Genomic DNA, 22,413 nt, shown 5'->3' with positions numbered 1-22,413 from the left:
TGCTAAGAAAAGTTGCCAATTAAAACATGACATGCCAATTTTAATATAGCATTCCATTTTAGATATGCATCTTAAAAATAATGAAATAGCTTAATTATAAAGCTCAAAAATATGTACATAGTAAGTTACTCTTTTTCATCTATAAAGGCATGGATTTTTGCCCATTTAATGATGTGTCCCCACACCTAAAAACTGGAAGTCTCAGTATCTCTGCAATTCATATTATTTCATTTCTGTACAAATATATATATACATATATATATTTTTTTAAGTGGTAATTTTTAAAAAATAGTAAAGAAAAAAAAGAGAAGTGACCTCTTTTTACCCTGCAACATATACTGCTTGCTCAAAGTAATAAAAGGTAATTACTTTCAATCTGGATAATTTTCCAATCCAAAAGTATTCAATGTATCTACTTCTAGTCAATTTAAAATACTTTACAGTTCTATTTTGACAAGAGTCTTTACTTGTGTGTTTTCATAGCACCTTTCAAAAGTAACAAGCAACGAACAATAAATATCTCACAGCATCTTAACCATTCGACAAAAAAATAAATTTGCTTTGCAGATATAACAAGAGTTGAAGGAATATACAATGTTACACTATAGCTATATACTAGTCTGAGTTGAACTTTTTGACTCAGTTAGCATTTTCCTCCTGGCGGCAAGATGCAGAGTTTCAAAGGAAAAGACAATTTCTAACAAACCACACTAGGAGGACTGAGGACCTATGTGATTACAGGACATTTTAATTTTCACCTTTGTACACATCTACATTTTCTAAATTCTCTCATATGGACACTAGCAAGAAAAAAGGTTATTTAATAAGTGGTTACACTAATCTATATTTCACTTTAACTCAGACCTTTTTAGTTATTCTACACATTATCACTGTCACATCCCAAGTCCCTTCTAACCTCCTACTCCTCACCATTCAAGTGTTTAGTTGTCAGCATTTCTAACAATAATCTCAATGAAGCAAATTTTTCAGACAAAGGGACATAGGTACTAACCTCATCTCCCATCCGAGATTCTAGAATAATCAATGAGAATGTCATGAGCCAAGAGCCTACCTTTCTGGTATATCAGTTACTTCAGAAAGAATAGGGGAAAAATTTTTTCCCCAACAAAAATTGTTTGTCAGTTAAATTCTGCCCCCTTTCCTGTTATAATTGAGTAGAGAGTGGGTTGCTGTTTAGAGTAGATCTCAGGGGGACTGTTACCGTCCCCTAAGAGAGATGCTTAGATATAAAAGTAACTGAGGAACAACACCGGCATTTAGTGTACGGGGACCATGATGTGGGACTTCACACAGTGCATGGAACAGACCCACATAATGAAGATCCGTGCTGGTCCTGAGAATCTTTTAAATGTCTAGTCAGATTAATCACTAGAAACTGGCATTATTTTAAAACATAATACTGAAAAGTTTGTATAAGGAACTATGGGAAAACCCCAGTAATTTAGGAGAAGGCAGCTAATGTGAGACAAGCTGAGATAAAATGCATCTGAAACTAATGGCCATTTCCTCACATCTCACATTGTTTAACTCAACGTTGTAATACTGAGCATATCTGAACTCATGAGGCATCAACACTGAATCCAAAAACTTCAATCTTTTATTCGTTATCAATGATGAGTGGTAGGAATCCAGCATTGTGCATCAAGGTAGCGGCATCCCAAAGCTTGTCCCAATGGTCATCCCAAACGGTGCCCTACAATGCAAACTGAAAATACAGCCCCCTCCATGGGGGCCTCCATAATATACTAATACTACTTACGTGTTGACTGAGTCTGTAATTTATCTTGGCATGCTATCTTTATTTCCACCTAAGCTGTTTCTCTCTTTATTATCATAAATAGGTTATCCCAACATGTAGGTGTCAACTGCCCCCCATGCCAGGGTTCATCTGTATCTTTGCTCTTTCCTTTTCTTATTTGAAAACGCAGATAGTTCTGCTCTTCAATCTAAAGATCTTCATCAGAAGCAGGTGCAAGCACTCAGTACACTCTCTCCTCTAGCACACAGTATGCGCTCGATGTAAATGATGTGGCAATTCGTGTCTTGGATTGTTCTTTTCTTTCTCCCTTACATTTAAGTTGGAGCATCATACTGATCTTCAATTACATGTGTACATAGGTTACACTGCTGATGAATTTCAGTCCAGAGCAGTAAAGTGGGCTTTACAAAAAGTTTGCTGCAAAGGGGAGGGGCCTTGTTTCTGACAAGGTTGAGCACCATTGCTTCCAAAGAGCGGAATCGTGTACCTAACGAAAATCAAGCTGAAAAGTTTCATTTGCTTAAGGCAAGCCCTGGGCTCCAATATTCCACTTGCATTCAGTCCAACAACCCATCCCTGGCACACGCCCGTTGCTCTAAGACCACTTCTGGTCTCATGCAGAGCCAAACAAGAGTTTTTGTCCATTTGGGGGTCAGGGGCCCTTCTGGGAATACGACAAAAGTCAAAGACCCTCCCTCAATAAACTCATATAGCATGCTGCACCCAATTCCGGGGGGGACTCCCACACATCTTCTGCAGCCCAACTGGGACCCTAGGAATGGAACTCGAGCCCTAAAACCCTGCGAGTGGGGGTGGGGAGAAGGATGGGAGGCAAGGACGGAGCGTGGGCGCTGGAGTCAGTGTGCCTTGGTTTGGACCCCCGAATTCCACCGCGTCCCCGCAGTGTGACTCTGGGCAGGGCGCTTCACCTCTCTGTGCAGCTCGGGAGCAGCGCAAGTTAAATGCCGGGCAGACTGTAAAGGCTCAATAAATCGTGTTGCCGCGGCCAGCGGCACCGCGTCCTGAGGTCGACCCCGCCGCCGAAGGAAACCGAGGCGGGCCCCAGGGTCGCACCCGAGCCCGGCGACCGGCTGCGAAGGGGACTGGCCCGGGCTGCCCCGCGGCCCCGGCCCGGCCGCCCCGCCCCGCCTCGCCGGCGCGGGTCCCGGGACGGTGCAGACTGTGAGGGTCTGCTGCGGCCGCCAGGCATACCGGGGCGGCCGCCTAGGATGCGGGCCGCTCGCCGGACCCGCTCCCCCGCCCGGCCCTCGGTCTCCGCCGCTCTCACCCCCTCCTCAGCCCCCAACGGCCGCCACCGCCGGCCGCAGCTCACCTCCCGGGCCGCCGCCGCCGCCGCCGCTGCAGCCGCCGCGCGCGATCTCGCGAGACTTCGCTCCCCTCAGCGCTCCCCCTCCCTCCCCGCGGCGCCGCGCCGCAAGCGCGGACCCCGGACTCGGGCCGGCACTGCGCGCTCCCCAGAAGCCGCCCTCCCGTCGCGGGGGCAAGCCAACCAGTATTCGCGACCCCGCGTCCGCGTTCCTGCAGCAATTCCGCCCACATCCGTGACCGCGAAGGGTTAAAAGCCAGGTGCGCGACGGCCTACTACCCTCACCTGGCCGGGCGGGTGCGCATGCGCGTGCCCGGGGCCCCGGACCTGCGAGTCTTTGCAGAGGCTCAAACCACACTGACAGCAGTAATCTTGGAGTGCTTACTGGGCGCAGAGTACTGGTGCAACTGCCCTTGGGTCCTCACAACAGCCCCACGAAGTGGGTATTACCGTCCCCACTCCAGAGCGGAGAAAACGGAGGCTTGGCTAGATTAAGTAGCTCCAGGTCACACTGCTAGGAACTGGCATCCGGGGTTGTCTGACGCCCACGCCAAAGCCCCATTCTTTTTGCCTCCATGACAACCCCAGGCCCTGGCCTTGGCCCTTCTTTGGCTGAGGGCGCTGAGTCTCATCATCCCCTCTCTACTTCCCTCCCAAGGTTGACCAAGGTGAGAGGAGGCGGGTGCTCCTAGGAGGCCAGCTGCTACAGTCTCTATGGTTTTCCGAGTGGCCCTACAGAAAATGCTTCTCTCGCATTACATGAGCTCCCTAAGACCTCCCTGTGCCAGACTCAGTATAGGGCCCTGAAAACTATGTGACTATTTATATTCTTATATCCAATTGTCTCCTCTTTAGACTGGTGGACTTTTGGTTGTAGACAGCACAGTAGAATGGGACACAGGACATAGAACTAGAATACACATGATGTTAGGGGATGCAGAGAAAGGTGTGTCTTCTTCCCAAGGGTAAACTCTTAACATTATATTATTGTTTCTTTTTTTTAATATTTATTTATTTTACAGAAAGAGAGCAGGAGGGGCAGAGGGAGAGGGAGAGAATCCTCAAGCAGGCTCCCCACTGAGAGTGGAGTCCTACCTGGGGCTCAATCCCAGGACCCCGAATCATGACCTGAGCCGAAATCAAGAGTTGGGCGCTTAACCAACTGAGCCACCCAGGCGCCCCTGTGTAATTGTTTCTAAAGCAAAGGGGCTAGCATTTATTGAGGGCATTTCAAGGTTGCTACCAATATTCTTCCAAGTTAATTCTTCATAGGAAATATTCTTCATAGGACAACGAAGACTGAGGGAGATGGAGAAACTGGCCTGAGCTCCCACAGTGAGACAGGATAAGAACTGAAGCCTGAGAGCTCAGTACTGCCTGGCACCAAAGTCCCATGAGTGAGCATGAGCTGGTTCTTCTGGGCCAAGAAACGGCTGTAAAATCAAGAGTCTTGGAAGTTCTAGCTACTCCTTCACCTTGCATCAAGGCTACACGGGCTTACCCAGCCCACCTGACAGTCACATCAACAACAGCAAACATTGGCCTGCCCATTCTCCAAACCTGTCCACTCTCTCCAGAAACAGGGCCATTCTCTACAGACCAGAGGTTATGAGTGCCCCTCCATATGCCAAAATCACCCAATCAACCTGAGGGAGGAACTGAGAGAGAAAGGGGAATTCACATCAGATGGGCAGCTACTGGGTGCCTAGCAGTGCTCCAAGTACTGTCCATTCATTAACCCACTTAGTCCTCCCCAAAACCCCATGTGGGAGGTATGGCTCTTCCCACTTCAGATAAAGAAATCAAGGGGCTAAGAGGGGAGTGAAATTGTCCAAGGGTACACAGGTGGTATGTGGGAGGGCACCCCAGGTTGGTCTGTCCCCAGAACCACAGACTTTGGCCTCCATGACTAACAAGGTTCTTCACTGCCCCAAATGCCCATGTCTTCATGAAACTGAAAACCAGGAAATCCCTTGACATCAGGGCTCTTTTATATTAGATACTGTATGTTCTCCTCTGGGTGGACTGTTCTTCAGTATTCTCATCTCAAACAAGGGCCTAAAGGGGAGATTAGCCCAGTTAATATACATGAAGCATGTAGAAAAGTGCCTTGCACTGATTAAAGTCTCAGTAAATTATAGCTATTATTACCATGGGTGCTGCAATGTCTGTGATGTTTTATTCTGTCCCATCTCCCAGTACGAATTCCCAATCAAATTGGAGGATATGACCTTATCTGCTCAGGCACGGGAATAAAATTAGTTTCTAGCAAACAACAAATGCTCTTTAATGGACAAAATGACCCCCACAACCCCTCCCTCCCCCCCCCCCCCCGGTTGCAGAAAGCTCGGATGCACTCTCTCTTCCATGTTCCCTGGGAGGCTGGGAGCCAGTTTTATAAAAGGCTCCCTTTATAGAGGAAAAGCTACCCAAATATTTTTAAGTTGTTGGCAAAAGCAAAAAGAAAAAAAAAATTTAATCTGAAACTTCTTAAGAAAATTTTGGTGAGGTTGGGGATTAATATAACCACAGTGACATCATGGCTGGGGAGAAGGTTTTTATAGGAACTGAAGCTGCCAATACACTCAGGCCACTGTACCCCAAACAAAGTAAGTTTCTACCCTGACACAAGGCATGCCACACGTTCCTATGAATGGCAATGTCTTGCTATGGAAGTAAGCCTCATCCGTGAAGGGGTGGGCACAGCGGTGTCCATAAACTGCATTACAGTTGGATAACAAAAACAAACAAAAAGTCCTGGGGTGATTCTAATATGCACACCTCTGAGGTATAATATCCAAAAAGCACATTAAAATGCCTTCTGATCCAGGAGAAATTTTATAACGCAATTTGTCTAATGCTCATTCATTCAATAAAAACTTATTAAGCATTTAAATGTCAGTTACTGTGTTAGTAGCTGTCAGCAAGACAGGCACAATCCGTGCCCACATCACATGTATGGCCTAGAGGAAGAGAAAGTATTAAATAACTCAACCAATGGGTGTTGAAGTAAATGGATGATACTTAAATGAAAAAGAGCAAGTGACTAAAAAAAAAAAAAGGGAAAAAAAACGCAGGATGGATGGAAGTGTAGGAAAGAACTTGCTTCAACCAAGTTTTGAAGGCTGCATCAAAGTGAACTAGGCAAGGAGGAGAGGGGAGATCATTCCAGAGATAGGGACAGACAGCATGGATCAGCAAGGAGTAGGTAAGTTTTGGGGGCTGGGAAGGCAGGGTGGACTGGGGCCTTAAGAGGCATCCCAGACCTGTATGTACCATGAGCCCGTGGGGACAGTGGAGAGTAGGAAACCCAACTGGAGGCAGAAGAGTGTGGTGAGCTATGACATTGGTCCCTACATACACATTCTGCCCCCTGGGCAATCCAAGCTCGTTAGGGAATCCTACCCCCTCTGCGCCACCGGTGCTCGGTCAAGGATGAGTGGGCTGTAGTGACACAGCTGTCATATCGCTAGCCGATCTAAATTTGAGGAAATATCCATTGTAAGTCCTGGCACCCCAGAGCAGAAAGCAGGATGCAAATCTCCTGCCTTCCTTGCAACTAGGACAAGGGATACGACGTAGGCTCTGCTGGCCAGATGCATCACATGAGACTGAATCCAGTCATGATCTCAGTTCTGTTAAGTGACTGGTGGCCAAAGCAGCCAGTTTGGGGGATGGCGGCTGCAGGGTTAAGCTCCCGATGGACAAGCTGCATCCTTGCTGACCAGTGCGAGCAGCTCAGGCAGGGTGCTGGTCAGCTCCTAGGACCAAGCCTGCAGTGTGCTTTGGGGCATTTTCCCTAGAAGCTTAGCCCCAATCTCTTTTCTCCAGCCCTCACAATGATTCTGTGGGGTACCTAACATCCTTTATTACGTTCCACTCTCTGCTTCAACCAGCTAGCATTCCCACCAAGAACACTGACCCCTCACAGGCCAAAGCCAAGTGGAGTGCAAGAGACTCGGAGAGGGACTCCCTAGGGCAGCAGTGAGGGGGAACTTTCTTTGCTGTGAGAGAGAGTACCAGAAAGCCAGCTCACTGTTCCTGCCTTCTGTGGAAAGTGCATTGCCACCAAAGGCTTTGCCCCCAGTTGTAGGATAAGATAGGGGCTACCTGGAAGGGAAACAGAGAAACTGAAGATCGTGGGTCCTTGACTATATCACCAAGCTGCTGGACTGACCCCAGACCTCTAAGGCCCTGGATGTCCCCTTCCCTGAGGTAAGCGTGTAGTTAAATCAAGTAGAGTTGGCTTCTCTGTTCCTTGCAGCCCAAACATTCTCATGGGTACAAGCAGGAAAGGAGCAGCTTGTGGGGAACAGGTGTACCTCTTCCCTGGCTGTGTTAGGAGCCACCCCAAATCCTGACCAACTTTTCACCTCTATCCCTCCCACCCCTGCACAATATCAATCCCACTCAGATAAGCACTGATTCCAAGCACTTTATTCCAGAAGACACATCCCTCCTTTGCCCTTACCATCCTTTGGCTATCTCCCTGATGGGCACAGAGTGGTTCTGTCACCTGCCCATCTCCCACCTCTGGTAAGTGATGGAGCTCAAGTTCTGGAGGCTATCCAGATCCCAGGCTTCTTTTCTTTTAACCGCTAAGTTTAACACCATGCATTACCCACCCTCATTATTAAAAAAGGGGGGGGGGCCTTTGGTCAGAAAAAAATGAAAAACGAACTCAAATCCAGTTCCATATTTTTTGATCTGGCCCTGAGCAAGCTTCTGAAGTCTCACTCTGACATGAAAATGGAGTTGATGATACCAGCTTCCTAGAGCCTGGGTATCATCTGTGCCATTCACCCTGGACCTCTGGCATCCCACCTTTTGGGTACCTGCAAGGTGGAACTTCCCAGTCCACTTGGGTAGGGTCATGTGACTCGTCCTGGCCAAGGAGTGTGAGCAGAGGGAATAGATGTCACTTCTGGACTGCTGCTCTGTTGAGCGGAGCCCCCAGCCAATCCATCATGGACGTACAGTGTGAGCAAAACCCAAACTTTTATTGTTTTAAGTGAAGGCGAATGGGGGGTTGACAGTTGTTATATCATGGACTAGTCTATCTGATTGATGCATACAGTGTGGTCATTTGCTCATTTGTTCACTCAAGAAACACTTTTCTGCTATGGCTCAACCCCCAGCTGGACAAGCAAGAAAGCTCAGGCTGGGGTCCTGAGGATTCTGGCTCAGTATGCCTGGGGGCGGGGGCCCTGGCCTCTGCATGTTCATGGGGCTTCTGGGTGTTTCTGATGCACTGTCAAGCCAGAGACCCTTGCATTACTAGTGGCTCACCATGCGATGGTAGAGTGGGACAGTATCCTTACCACTGAGGACCACAGGGACTGCTATTTCACATCTCCATGCTTTGACTCACGCTGGTCTCTCTGCCTGGCATGCCTTCCCTCCATGCCTACCTCTCTGCTTCCAAACACCAGCCATATCTTCAGATACTCAGTTTGATGACCCCATCCTAAGTGCTGTGAGCGGTCCCCACAGCACGGTCCTACAAATAGCTTGCATGTGCCTCCCGCATTAGACCGCAGCCTCGTAGAGGACAGGGTCTTGGCGGCTTCCGTTCTCTGGGCCATCCGACTAGCATGGTGGAGGTGGGGAGAGACTTACGCATCAGCATCAACCATAACCACCTGAATACACAGCTCAGCACTACATTGACAAGAGAGACTCTCCCAAGAAGACTACCAGCAAAGTATTTCGGAAAGCAGCTTTGGGATTCTAATCCCGCCTCTGCCACTTCACAGCTCTGTGACCACGAGCGCCATATTTAAATTCTCCTGAGCCTCCGTTTCTTAGATGTCCAATGGGACTAATGACAGTACCTGCCTCACACAATTGTGAGAACTCAACATTTCATTGAAAGAACTGAATTAAATTTCAGCCATGTTTATCACTGTTACCTTTGCTGTCATTGTCTCATTATTATTACCTACTGCCACTCCTGAGCGTGCCCCCATAGCTATCCTTATTCATATTATTACTTACCACATGCTCCCTCCCTTCCCGCCAACCCTCAGTGACTTTGCTCGGCATTCCTTCCAAGAATGAAGAGTATTCTTGGAATTCTCGAAATGAGTTCTTCATTGTCTCCTTGATGGTTCAGTGCCCACAATGCTTTAGCACCCCTTGTACCCCTGGGAAGCTGCCCAGCTGGCTCTGAGGGAAGGTTGTGGCTGCCAATATCAGGCTACCTGGATATGGCGAAGAAAATATGGGCTCTCCCGAGGCTCCCTCTCGCATGGACCTGACTTCTTCCTGTTCTGGGGTTCTCTGGGTTCATTCCTGGTCAGCCCAAGCCCCATGAAGGTGCCCCCACCCCCACCCCGGCTATGGGAGTGGCAGGATCCCAAATAGCCCTGTGGGCTTCTGCAATCATTGATAACACACGCACAAAATAATGCCTGGAACAGGCTTACTTCTTTCTTCCCAGAGGGAGCTAAAAGACGGGCTTTTGAGTTTCAAATAATAAACGCTCCGTATGCCATCACAGTGGGCAACTCCTGCCGTCCTTCCTTATCTTCATCTATCCGGAGCACAGTGGGCAAAATTCGGGTTTTCAAGAAAACATTCCTGTGGTTTCATGCTGAACAGCTCCAAGCCGGTATGAAAGAACGGAAAAACAAAATTCCCCCACACCCGAAGTGTGACAAGGACAGGGGACTGAGGGAACAAAAACCAGACTTCGGACAACAAAATAAAGGAAAACGTAAACTAGGTTTTTCTGACGGGGAAGTTTCTGAGGACCCAGCCATGAAAAGTTGTCTGCTAAGGATCCACTTCCAGGTGAAAGTTCACAAGGTCTGTGAAGAGGGAAATAAAGATGGGGAGTCAGAGGAAAAGAGACCAGTGTGCATTTGGGAGCAGGAGGGGCAGAAATCAAGGAGGAGATAAGAAGGCAGCCACAGACGCAAAGAGCCTTCAGGAGCAAGGACAGCGGTCAAGGTTAGAGGGCCACTAGGTGAGAGTTTTCTCCAGAGGGCCAGAGCAGAAACAGAAAAACTACCTTTTTCTCCACCCACCCCCAAGACTTTGTTGATAGACAGCTGCTCAAATAAATTTGTATTCCCATTTCAACTGACTCATTTGACTGGAACAATAAGCTTACATTCCAGAGCCTGGGCTGACCTCATGCACCCAACTGCCGATAAAATATTAAGTACGTAATTAGTGCTTTTTGCACTAAGAAGGAGCATGAAATCTGATGGGTTCTTTTCTGTCTAGCTTCTGACAGCAGCAGCCAGCGTTCCAAAGTTGTTTTCATGTCAACCATTTCCAGGGAAGAAAGGAAGTGGGGAGGGATGAGAGGGGAGCATGAATCACAATGTATCAAGACTTAGGGATCAGCCCTTCAATGAAAAAAAAAAAAAAAAAAACCAAACAAGTTGCAAATAAAGAAAATGACAAAAGAGGAGGGAAGCTAGAATGATCCTATGGTGATGAGTTAAAATCAGTAGTCTTGTAATGAACTAAAGGTTTTTTTTGTTTTTTTTTTTTAAAGATTTTATTTATTTATTTGACAGAGATAGAGACAGCCAGCGAGAGAGGGAACACAAGCAGGGGGAGTGGGAGAGGAAGAAGCAGGCTCACAGCAGAAGAGCCTGACGTGGGGCTCGATCCCGCAACGCCAGGATCACGCCCCGAGCCAAAGGCAGACGCTTTAACCACTGTGCCACCCAGGCGCCCCTGAACTCAAGTTTTTTAATAAGTAGAAAGAGAGACACATAAAGATATAGATATAGATGTGTGTGTTTGCATGGATCGATATACATATTTCCAAGCTCTGAACACTGAGAGGTCTTAGAAGCAAGGATTCCTCGGTAGCAATGAACACACTTACCACTCATATGTTGGTTTCTAAACACCATACTCCAATAAAAGGAACCAGGGCTCCTGGGAGAAGTGGTTGCTTCCAGAGCTGGGGCAGGGAAAATACAAGACGAGCTGGGAACGCCGTGCAGTGTCAGAAATTAGGGAATTGCTTTAAAAAATGTGGATGCTTATTGAGAGGAAAAGGGAGCAAACATGAAGGCGCTCCCAACAGCCAAAGCTGGAGCGATTTAAGCAACTACAACAAAAAACAATAGTATTGGATTAGAAGCCTTAGAATAAAATAAATACCCTTGAGTTCATATTGATGGAAGGAAGGAAAGAAGGAAAGAAGGGAGCGAGGGAGTCTCTTTCCTTAAAGAAGACTTACAATTAATAAATGTAGGGTGAGGGGTGCCTGGGTGGCTCAGTCAGTTAAGCATCTGACTCTTGATTTCAGCTCAGGTCATGATCTTAAGGTTGTGAGATCGAGCCCTGAGTCGGGCACTGTGCTGAGTGTGAAGCCTCCTTAAGATTCTCTCTATTCTTCTCACTTTGCCCCTCCCCCGCTTGCTTGCACCACCACCCCCACAAAAAAATGAATAAATAGATGTAGAGTCAATGAGGGAAATTTAAAAAAAAAAATCACCATTGAAAAGCACAGTAATAATTGCTGCAGTAAGGTCCACCCACGGATGTTAAAATTTAAGTGGGCAAAAGTTTAAGGAGAAACAGGTAGTCTTGAAGTTTCCCTCCCAAGATATTTATTAGTTATAAAGAGAAAAACAGTAACTTCACAGTGAAGAAACCCTGTAAACACCACACTAACCAAGTGATTAAGGCTAACATCACTAGTACTATGTCATGTTTGTATGTACCCCGATATAATTTGATAAGAAGGGCACTTCACCTCCACCACATCCTCCCCCAGAACTCATAAGCCCTATTGTATCCAGAGAAAACATCAGACAAATCCAACCTGAGGGGCAGTCTACAAAATACAAGACCAGTATTTTCTTTAAAGTGTCAAAGTCATGAAAGTAATAATAACACTGTAATAATAACAAAGTAATAATAACACGATACTGGAATTAAAACAAAACAAAGTAAAATAAAATGAAAACGTCAAAGTCATAAGAAACAAGGAAAGCCTGAGGAATTGTCACAGACTGGAGGGGACTACAGAGACACGATTACTGAATAAGTGTGGGACCCTGGACAGAAAAAGGACATTATAGGAAAAAACTGTGAAATCTGAACAAAGTTCTTAGGTTAGTTAATAATATTTTACCCATGTTAATTTCTTAGTTTTGATAATTTTACTATAGTTTATTTTATTTTTATTTTTTAAAAAGATTTTATTTATTTATTTGAGAAAGAGAGAGCACAGCAGGCGGAGGGGCAGAGAGAGAGGGAGAAGCAGACTCCCCGCTGAGCAGGGAGCCTGATGCAGGACTCGATCCCAGGACCCTGGGATCATGACCTGAGCTGAAGGCAGATGCTTCACCGACTGAGCCAGCCGGGCGCCCCTGTACTATAGTTTAGAACACACTAACATTTGGAGGTGCTGGGTGAAGGGGATATGGGAATACTCTCCTTTTCTTGTAACTTCTCCGTAAGTCTGAAATTATTTGAAAATAAAAAGTTTTTTTAAAAAAATGAGGTGCTGGGGCACCTGGGTGGCTCAGTCAGTTAAGCATCCGACTCTTGGTTTTGGCTCAGGTCATGATCTCAAGGTTGTGAGATCGAGCCCTGCATTGGGCTCTGAGCTCTTCGTGGAGTCAGCTTCAGATTTTCTCCCCCTGACAAACCATAAGAGACTCTTAACCATAGGACACAAACTGAGGGTTGCTGGAGGGGGAAGGGGTGGGAGGGATGGGGTAACTGGGTGATGGACATGAAGGAAGGCACGTGATATAATGAGCACTGGGCATTACATAAGACTGATGAATCGCTGACCTCTACCTCTGAAACCAATAATACATTATATGTTAATTAATTGAATTTCAATTGAAAAAATTGAAAAAAATTAAAAATAAATAAGTAAAATAATATATAAACAAGAAAGAAAAGATTCTCTCTCCCTCTCCCTTCTTCTCTTTCTGTCTCTCAAATAAATAAATAAATAAAATCTTTTTTAAAAAAATGAGGTGCTGAGTTTACCTAGGTATTGCTGACAGGGTTTTCTAGGAGCAACCTGGAAAGTGTCCATTCTAAAACTGGTGTAAGAAATCAGGCCCTTAAGAGCTATCCATTTCCTGGGGGAGGGTTTGAAGGGGGAGTTTCATTCAACAACAAGACACGGTTCTGGTCCTCAGAGAGTTTACTCCCTGGGGGAGAAGAACGGGCTCCAGATAAGTACAAAAGAAAAGTAAAGTAATTGCGAGCTGTGCCAAATGCTGTGAAGGAAATCACTAAGGTCCCAAAAAGCTTTTCTAACGTAATGACACGAAGACTGAGACACCAAGGAGCTGAACATATCAAGAACGGGAGAAGAAGAACGCCAAGTAGAGAGAACAGCACGCCCAAAGCCTGGAGCCAGGAAAGAGCTTGGCATGTTCAAAGAGACAGGAGAGGGATCTCTGAGAACACTAGGGCCATAGTTTGACTTCGAATAGAATCGTAAATCCACAGTAGACGCCACCGCCACCCCCACAATTGCTACCCACTACCTGCCATGTGGTCTTCCCAACAATCCTACCAGGTAGGGATAGATGAAACCACCACCATTACCACCAATAATCACCTGCTACAGTCTCAATGTTTGTGTCCCCCCCCCCCCCAAATTCATATGTTGAAAGCTAATCCCCAAGGGGATGGCGTGAGGAGGTGGGGTCTTGGGAGGTGATGACATCATGAGAGTGGAGCTCTCAAGAGTGGAATTCGTGCCCTTATAAAAAAGACGCCAGACATCTCCCTCCCCCTTCCGCCACGTGAGGACCCAGAGACAAGATGGCCAACTGTGAACTTAGGAAGAGGCTGTCACCAGGGAGCAAACCCGCCAGCACCTTGACCCTGGACTCCCCAGGCTCCAGAACTGTGAGAAATCAATGTCTACTGTTTATGACAGCCCGAAGGGACCAAAACACAGCGCCAGGGCTCTGGGGTTGCGGGAGGGCATGTGGCAGAACTCACAGCAGCGCGGAAATCAATCGCTGTGCTGCTCGTTTCCCCTGGCAGAACCGCCGAGAGAGGAAAAGCCCAACCCGGAGGCCTGTTTCTTAGCAGAGCACACCCATGAGAGAAGACACGTGTACGTGACGCCCAGAGCAGTGTGCAACTGGAGAGCTGAGAGTAATGAACTGCTCTGATGAGAAAAAAAAGTGGAGAAGAATATTTGGAAGGGAAAGTAGAAGAAGGGAGAAACACAATGATGTTCAGAGGACCCTGAAGATACCTAATGATCTGGGGCGCCTGGGTGGCTCAGTCGGTTAAGTGTCTGCCTTCGGCTCAGGTCATGATCCTGGGTTCCTGGGATCGAGTCCCACATCAAGCTCCCTGCTCAGCCCGGAGCCTGCTTCTCCCTCTTCCTCTCCTCCTCTCCCTGCTTTTGCACTCATTCTCTCTCTCTCAAATAAATAAAATCTAAATATATATATACATATATATACACACACCTAATGATAAAATATATATGTGTATATATATATATATACACCTAATGATCACTTGAAAGTTGTTTGTACTGAAAACTCCCTCCAGACCCTGAGCCCCTTGCAAAGCCTACTGCACACTCAGGTCTGGTGTGTCTCTGCCTATCTGTGCGTGTGTCCGTGTGTGTCTGTGCATGTGTCTGTCAGTCTGAGTCTGTGGGTATCGCTGTGCCCGCCCATGCTTGGGCACGCTTTTGCGCTCACGTGCCTCTGTGCGTGAGTGTGTGTGTGTCTGCGTCTCTGTGTGTCTGTGTCTGGGCGTGTCTGCGTGTGCTGCAAGTCGCAGCGAGGGACTGACCCAACGCTTGCCAGACTGAAGACAAACGAATTCCCACAAAAGCCAGAAGGAGAAGTCAGCAGAGCCAGGCGGAAGTCGAGGACCAGGTGACAGTGAGAAAGTAAGGCCCTAGGAATTCAGGGACATCCTTGCAGGGACTTCGGAATTTCCCCAGGACTCGGAATGCGGTGGGAGTGGCCAGCCCCTTCACAATGATCTAAAGACCTCAAAGGGCAGGACGACCCACCCCCAGATTGGCCCCTGGCCTCCAGAGTGTTATCGGCTGAGAATAGGATAATAATAAACTAGTCTCTGGGCTAGTAATTTCATAAGACTGAAGAGAACACCCCTCCCCCCACAGCTGAGCTTCCCTGGGTCTCCAGTGGACTGGCCCCCGCTGAACACACTAAATTACAATGAGAAAATCATCCCTCTATTTGCTCTCAATCCCTCTGCTGAGAAAGCCTCTTGTTGGTGCTACTCTTTCTTTAACACCTCTTTTGTTCACCTTTTTTAAAAGAGAATATTTTTTCTTTCATGTCAATCAAGAGCATCCCAGCCTCAGGCACATTGACTAGAACATACTATCTCACGGATACACAAAACTACAGCTCTACAGAAGTGTGATTTTGCAGCAATAACAGAACCCCCCCCCAAAAAAACCTAGTGTCTAGTTTTTAGTATCTAGTATCATTCCTTAGTTAATTTGACTGTCTTCATCAATATAAATATGAAGACATGGAAGACAGCATTTTTCCATTTGGTAGACATCTGAATCTTTCTTAACTATTTCAGGAGTAAAATACGAACTCTTCAACTCATTAGAAACTAATACGGAAGCCCTTCCTGAATTTTTGTTTATTTTTTTAAAGATTTTATTTATTTGAGAGGGAGAGAGAGAGAGAGAGATAGCAGGAGCAGAGGGGAAAGGGAGAAGCAGGCTCCCCGCTGTGCAGGGAGTCCAATGTGGGGCTTGGGCTCGATCCCAGGACCCCGAGATCATGACCTGAGCCAAAGGCAGATGCTTAACCAACTGAGGCACCTAGGCGCCCCCCCCCCTTCCTGAGCTTTTAAAAACTCAAGACTTTTGTGTTACTAAAGGGATCTTCAGGAGATCTTTTTTGTGTTTGTTTTCTTGCTTTTAATTTTTATTTTGAAAAAAAATCCAGACCTACAGAAAAGTTCCAAGAGCAGTACAGTAAACTCTCTTACACTCTTCACTAGGATTCACCAACTGTTGACATCTTTGCACATTTGCTTTCTTCCTGTGTACAAACATATACGCATAGATGTGTCATATACACCCGTAAACATAAAGACATACATATGTGTATACATATATACGCACACACACACACTTTGAAAAAATGAAACTGAAAGATTTATAATGGAATCAGGCCCACACTCTTCATTCCCTGGGGCAACGGTTCTCAAACATCTCCGCACCTTTGGGGAGATTTTTCTAAAATACTACCCTTCCAGGTGCTGATATAATTCAGTGGTAGTAGGGAAGCTTGGGTATCAGAATGTTAGTAGCTGCTGGGGGCTTTCAAAAATGCAGCCAGGATTGAGAACCACTGGGGCGCCTGGGTGGCTTCGTCAGTTAAGCGTCTGCCTTCGGCTCAGGTCATGATCCCAGGGCCCTGGGACCGAGCCCCACATTGGGCTCCCCGCTCAACAGGGCATCTGCTTCTCCCCCTACCTCTGCCCCTCCCCCCTCCCTCCCCCGCTCATGCTTGCGCGCATGCGCTCTCTCTCTCTCTCAAATAAATAAAATCTTTAAAAAAAAGAGATTCACAACCACTGCCCGATCTTTTTTTCTTAAAGGCAAGTCATATACACACTTATTATAAAAGCATTTGAGAATCAATTGCCATGATCGTCATCCTTTAACCCTAAGTAATTCATGTACCCCCGAAGAACAAGGAAGGACATTGGCTTCCATCACCATGGTATGGTCACTAACTTCAGGAAATTTCCTAGTGACACCATGCCAGCATCTAACATGAAATCTATATTCAAAGTTTGTGAACCGTCCCCAAAAAGCCATTTCAGTAATTGTGGTTTTTCTGACCCAGGATCCAGTTCAGGATTACATTGCCTTTATAAGTCCTTTCTCTTTACTCTCACTAATCTGAAGTGGTTCCTCCATCCTTCTTAGCCTTCTGTGGCATTGCCCGACCCCCTTTTTTAACCACGGGAAACCCAGAGCCTTGAGCTAGTAGCAGCTAGAATGTAGTTGACTTTGGTTTGCTGAGTATTTATCTTTCCAGTTCTCTTCTATTGATGGCAAGTGACCCTGATTTCTTATTTATGGAAATGATATAGAGCTTTTTTTTTTTAATTTAGAGAGTGAGTGAATGTAAAGGCAACTATTAAGGAAATAATAGAACAGGCATGGAGAGGTAGTGCGGGTCTTCCCAACCCCAGCACTGATGACATTTGGGGCTGGATAATTCTGTATTGTGGGGGGCTGTCCTGTGCATTGTAGGATGCTTCCTGGCAATCCTGGGCTCTGCACCCCCTGCTTCTGCTCTGGTTGTGACAACCAAAAATGTCTCCAGACATTGCCAAGTATCCGCTGGGAGGCAGACTCGCTTGGCTAAGAGCCACTGATGTAGTCCCAACCAAGAGAGAGGAGGGTGAATGGCTCGTTTGGGATGCTTACCAAGTGCCACCATGCGCCTGGCCCTCCGCTAGGTTGGGGGACAGAGATGAGCACAGCCCAGTCCAGCTCTCTGGGAGTCACTGTGAGACAAAGGGGGGGTGGTGCGCAGAGGAGGTCCAAGAGGCAGAAAAAAGCAAATCAGGAAGAGGGAGCTGGGAAAGCCATAGCGTCACCTAGAATTAAGTCTCCTTAAGCCTTGTGACCCTCCCAGCAGTTCTGCCCCAATAATTCCTTTTAAGACATGAATCAGATCATTTCAGTCCCCTGATTAAAAGCCCCCAGTAACTTCCCATCACATGCTGAGTAAGAGCCAAACATCCTGCACGATGATGTCGCTCCTGTCTTCCTCTTGGGCTTCCCCTGACCTGCTCCCCATCACCGTCTTCTCCGGCAGCTCTGGCCGCCTCTCTGTCCCAGCGTCTCACCATGCTCATTTCTGAACAAGGCTCTTTGCTTTGCTATGTCCTCTGTGTGGAATGCTCTGTCCCCAGATCTTCACAGAGTTGGCAGCTTGTCATCGGGTCTCCGCTCGGTTGTCACCTCCCCCTGCATGCCATACCCGGGAGCCCTCTTTCCCAGGGTCCCGTTTGACTTCTCCCCCCTGCACTTTCCATAGCAGGCACTGTTGGCCGGCTGACCTGCCTTCCACTATCACCTCCCTTCTCCTCCATGGCCATCCAGGCCGAGGTGTCCATTGAACCCCCACGTGGCCAACGAGAAACTGGCATTCCCCCCCCAATCTTCACCTGCCTACTGGATCACAGAGTGGATGACTGGAGCTGTTCAGCCATTCAATGACCAGGAGGGAAAGTCCATGCAAATATCAGATGCCTGCGCCATAGAACCAGCCCCAGCATCCTCTCACCACCTGTTCCATGGAGGAAAATAAATCCCTAGGGTTTACGCCACTGTGATCGGGTTATCTGGTACTTGCGGCCAAAACCACCCCTGACTGAAACACTCTCTGAAATGATCCTGTTAATTTAGGTGTTTGCTTTTTGTCTGTATTCCTCCACTAGACTTGAAGTGCCGTGAGACAGGAATTCACGTCTGTCTGATTCACTACTGCATCTTCGGCCCCTGGACACGGGGCCTGACTCACAATAGAACTCAATCGCTATTCACCTGTCTGTTCCCCAGTTCTTTCTCCTATAAAATAGGGACAGTCACAACACCTTGAAAGATCATAGGATGAAATGAGTCAATACACATATACAGCTTGGAGCAGTGCCTGGCACATAACCATTGCTCAAAGGATTGCTCTTCTTTGTTGACTTAAATGACCTAAGTAATGTACAGAAGAAAGGGTCCCTTCTCTGTGTGATTTTGCAGCAGCGTCCTTTGGCTTCCTAACTTCACTTCAAATCAAAGTTGTGTTTACTTGGTGCTGACAAGCCGGGCTATTGATTAAGAAACATGACCATGGCCGTTGGAAGAAATTCACACCATTTACAGTGAGCTGCTGGATTAGCACCTTTAGGGAGTGGAGAGGGAGACAGACACCGACACACAAAAGGGAAGAGTGCATAAAGCCTGGTATATTCCAAAGGTCAGGCCAAGAAATGCTGGAAATGAAATCCAATATGAGATTGTGCTGTTGGGCCCCGTGGGAAGAACTGTGCATTACAACTCATGCTAGGCGAAAGCCGCTCAGAGGTAAACTGGAGGTCGTAGGGACAGAGATTCACCATATGTTGGGGGGGGGGGGCGAGCTATAATCTGAAATGATTGGGTGATTCCTAGGGATCCCACAACCATTTTTCCCTAATTGCCTTGCAACCAAGTAGATGCCAGTCCAAATTTCAGATCCCATGGGGCAGAGTTCATGACAAATAATATTGCTGCTAACTAACGTTTTCCAGTACTTACTCTGCACTAGGCACGATGCTGACACCACTTTACCAACCATGACAGAGACCAGTTGCTAGGCACCTATCCAGCATTCATTTCCTTCTTCTTTACTAACCAAAAAATTCACTTTTAGTCAGGGTCACACCAAGGAGCACATATCCCCAAATAAAATTAGCACCAATCTTTATGATGAGCGCCCAAATATGAATCCTAATGAACACAGGGGCATGACTTCACTGACTTCTCACAAGTGAGCCAGGTAGGGGTTAACGTTATCCCCATCTTACAGTTGAGCAAACCAGAGTTCAGAGAGTGGGAATGATTTGCCAAAGGCCGTACAGCTTCTAGCTGGTGAAGGTAGAATATGTGAACCCAAGCAGCTTGATTCCAGAACCTACATTGTTTCTATTCTTTTGGTCTCTTCCCTTGTGCACACATAGATACCAGATGTATACATCTCCTGTTTAACCTTCCCAGGACCCTTGGCAGGGAGTGTAACAGGTAAGATTTTCAAATATCTGCAGACATATGTTCCCTAATCAGCCAGCCGGCTTCCTTCCTTGAATTGCCTTCCTCCCCACTCCTAAAGCTGATCCTTTCCAGCCCAGTGGAGTGAAGAGTGTAGAAGAAGAGGGAGAGAGAGAGAGGTGGGGAAGCAGTCAGCTCTGTCCACATGTCCGTCTAGGCAGAACCCCCACGAGAAAATTGTTAGGGTGTGGGATAACCCAAAGGCGGAGAAGATTTTTGCATCATTTCCCATTTGGGATTCTAGGAAGAGACAACATGAAGATAAACTCAGTGTAAAACAAGGTTAGGTGGAGGGAGGGCTTGAATTCTGCATCCAGAAGATTCCATGTGCCCTGTTAGAGGAGTACAAAAAAACAGCTGATGGTGCTGGTGGGTGACATGAATGGGAGTTGCTCTGGGAGTGAAGTGGCCCCAGGGTGACCATAGATGACCAGGGACAAAGCGGGCATGGCAGCGAGACCGCAGGGGGGAAGAGCTGAGGTAGGGCTGGGTAGCCGGGAGGCGCCTTGAGTGGACTGAACAGATGTCTAGCTGTCCCCCAGTTAGAGACCCGACAACTGTGACCTGCTGGGACAGTGATCAGGGCAACAGGATAATAGAGGCCACCTCCCAGGGTTACGAGGGCAAAGCAAGAGCCATGAAGTGACAGAGATCAGATGCTAGACATGGGACTTCGAATCTCATCTCCCCTGCCATCCTGCTGTCTTGCCATGGATGCTGCCATCAAGCATGCCCAGAGCCACCGGGACCTGGATGGTGGCTCAGTGACAGGAAAGAGACAAACACGCCTCATTTTAAGGCTTGTACAGAATCTGGACCTGATTTTCCAGGGCGAGACTCATCACCAGTTGGTGTTTATTGACACTGAGCAGCTGAAGTAAATGAACACTGAATGAGGGATGAAGGCCTTTCCCGGGGACTGTGGGAGTCATGGAGACCTTTAAGGCGATATCCTTTCTGTTAAAGAATGAAGACATCTGCAGTAGAGGAGACAGGAAATAGTTAAGTGGAGATTTCTTTTTTTAGCACAGCATTGAGGGGGTTCAAGAGAGGACGACAGCCAGAGCTGGAGCAGATAGGAAGGGCCTTCCACAGGACAGGGCCACCAACCAGTGTCATGGGAGGCTCTGGTATGCTTTCGGCAGGGTCATCTAAAAAGCAGAGGGAGTCACTTCCTCAGGCTCGGTTTAGCTGTCACCTCCTCCAGGAAGACTTCCCTGAGACCCCCAGCCTGGTTTAGGTGCCTACTCTGCGCTTCTATCATCACGTTACACACACTAGCCTGTTAATGTGGTTCTCTCTCGAAGATGAGCTCTTAGAGACTAGGGTGTGTTCCATGTCAGTTTCCCATGTCCCTAAGCACAGGGTCTGGCCCAAGGTGGGCGTTCAGGAAATAAGAGGAACCATTTATTGAGTGCTTCCCAGGTACCTGGCGCTGCCGTAGGTGCCTTTAGCTACTAATGTCTTTGACTCCCTCTGTAAGCTCGGGAGCCCGGGTGGCCTTATGGTGCCATCATACAGGTAAGAAAGCTGAGGCTGAGTGAAGCTAAGAAATTTTCTATTTCTTTTTGTATTTCTGCATCCTTCTCGTCCAGACTGCCTGGCCTAAATTCTTGAGGTTTGAGGGCAGTATGGAAGCGCAGGGTGCTGGGGCCGTCTGCCTGGGTGGTGGCTGGCTGGGTGGGTGGGTAGGCGGCTAGAACAATGAAGAGAGAGCACATGTTAGCAATAGGCATGCAGACACAATGCATTCTCCCAGACCACCCGAGGAGAGAGGCCTCGTGGCCTCTGAGCAAAGAGTGTGAACCACACGCTTTCCGACGCCATCTGCTCACTGATTTGGAACAAATGGGCGCAAGCGAGCTGGTGCGGTTAGGCGCAAAGCTTCTGGCGGAAGGAATCGGGGGACAAAAAGCAACCACCTCAGAATTCCAGCCATGCAGATGGATGTGTGCAGAGGTGAGCTGACGTGGGATGTAGACAGTGGACGTAAAAAGATCAGCCCTAAGAGCCAACAGGGAAGAAAAATCCACCACCCTGTCTCAAGTCCCATTTTCGAAATAAATAAAATAAAATAGGGCGGCGATTTTGCTTTTCGAGGGAGTCCTAGACAGACTCTTGAAGTCCCCCAGGGGACCTCTCCTTTGTGGCTTTTCCTGACCACACTCCAGGCTACCCGTAATTCTGACCCTGTCCGCGGCCAGCAGGCCTCAAGAGCTCAGAGACTCACCGGAGCAAACAACTTCACAAAAACAATCTGTCCCATAAACAAAGTCGGTGGAAAGCGTCCAGCCCCACACAATGGAGCTAATCTTCTGGGCACACATTTCCCGTCCAGGGTATTAGCTTAGACACCGCTTCCTCCTAGGTGGAGGTAACACCACTCGGCCTACAGATCCAAGAACAATAATGCTGTAGATTCCCCACTTGTCAGAGGCGGTAACCGGCAGGAATTCAGAAGCAGGGAGCTGCTCCTTCCCCCTCCTTTCTTTTTCTTAAAGAAGCCCTGCA

The 22,413-nt window shown here is 47.5% G+C and overlaps 1 protein-coding gene across 11 annotated transcripts in view; it reads right to left on the bottom strand.

The window, feature by feature from the left end:
* The window catches only part of MRTFB (myocardin related transcription factor B), a 270,940-nt gene that overhangs the window by 189,900 nt on the left and 58,627 nt on the right, over window positions 1–22,413 (bottom strand). For 4 of the 11 annotated variants that reach the window (XM_057315560.1, XM_057315564.1, XM_057315555.1 and 1 more), the window contains exon 1: window positions 3,114–3,169. The exons of 3 other annotated variants lie outside the window; for them this stretch is intronic. The gene's annotated coding sequence lies outside the window, so the exon portion shown is untranslated. Of the gene's footprint in view, window positions 1–3,113; window positions 3,170–22,413 lie in introns of those variants that run through there. 4 more of the 11 variants (XM_057315557.1, XM_057315565.1, XM_057315556.1 and 1 more) reach the window with 1 other exon arrangement.

Source organism: Ursus arctos, unplaced genomic scaffold (assembly GCF_023065955.2).
Source record: "Ursus arctos isolate Adak ecotype North America unplaced genomic scaffold, UrsArc2.0 scaffold_2, whole genome shotgun sequence".
Lineage (NCBI taxonomy): Eukaryota > Metazoa > Chordata > Mammalia > Carnivora > Ursidae > Ursus > Ursus arctos.
This window is presented reverse-complemented; position numbering and strand designations above follow the sequence as displayed.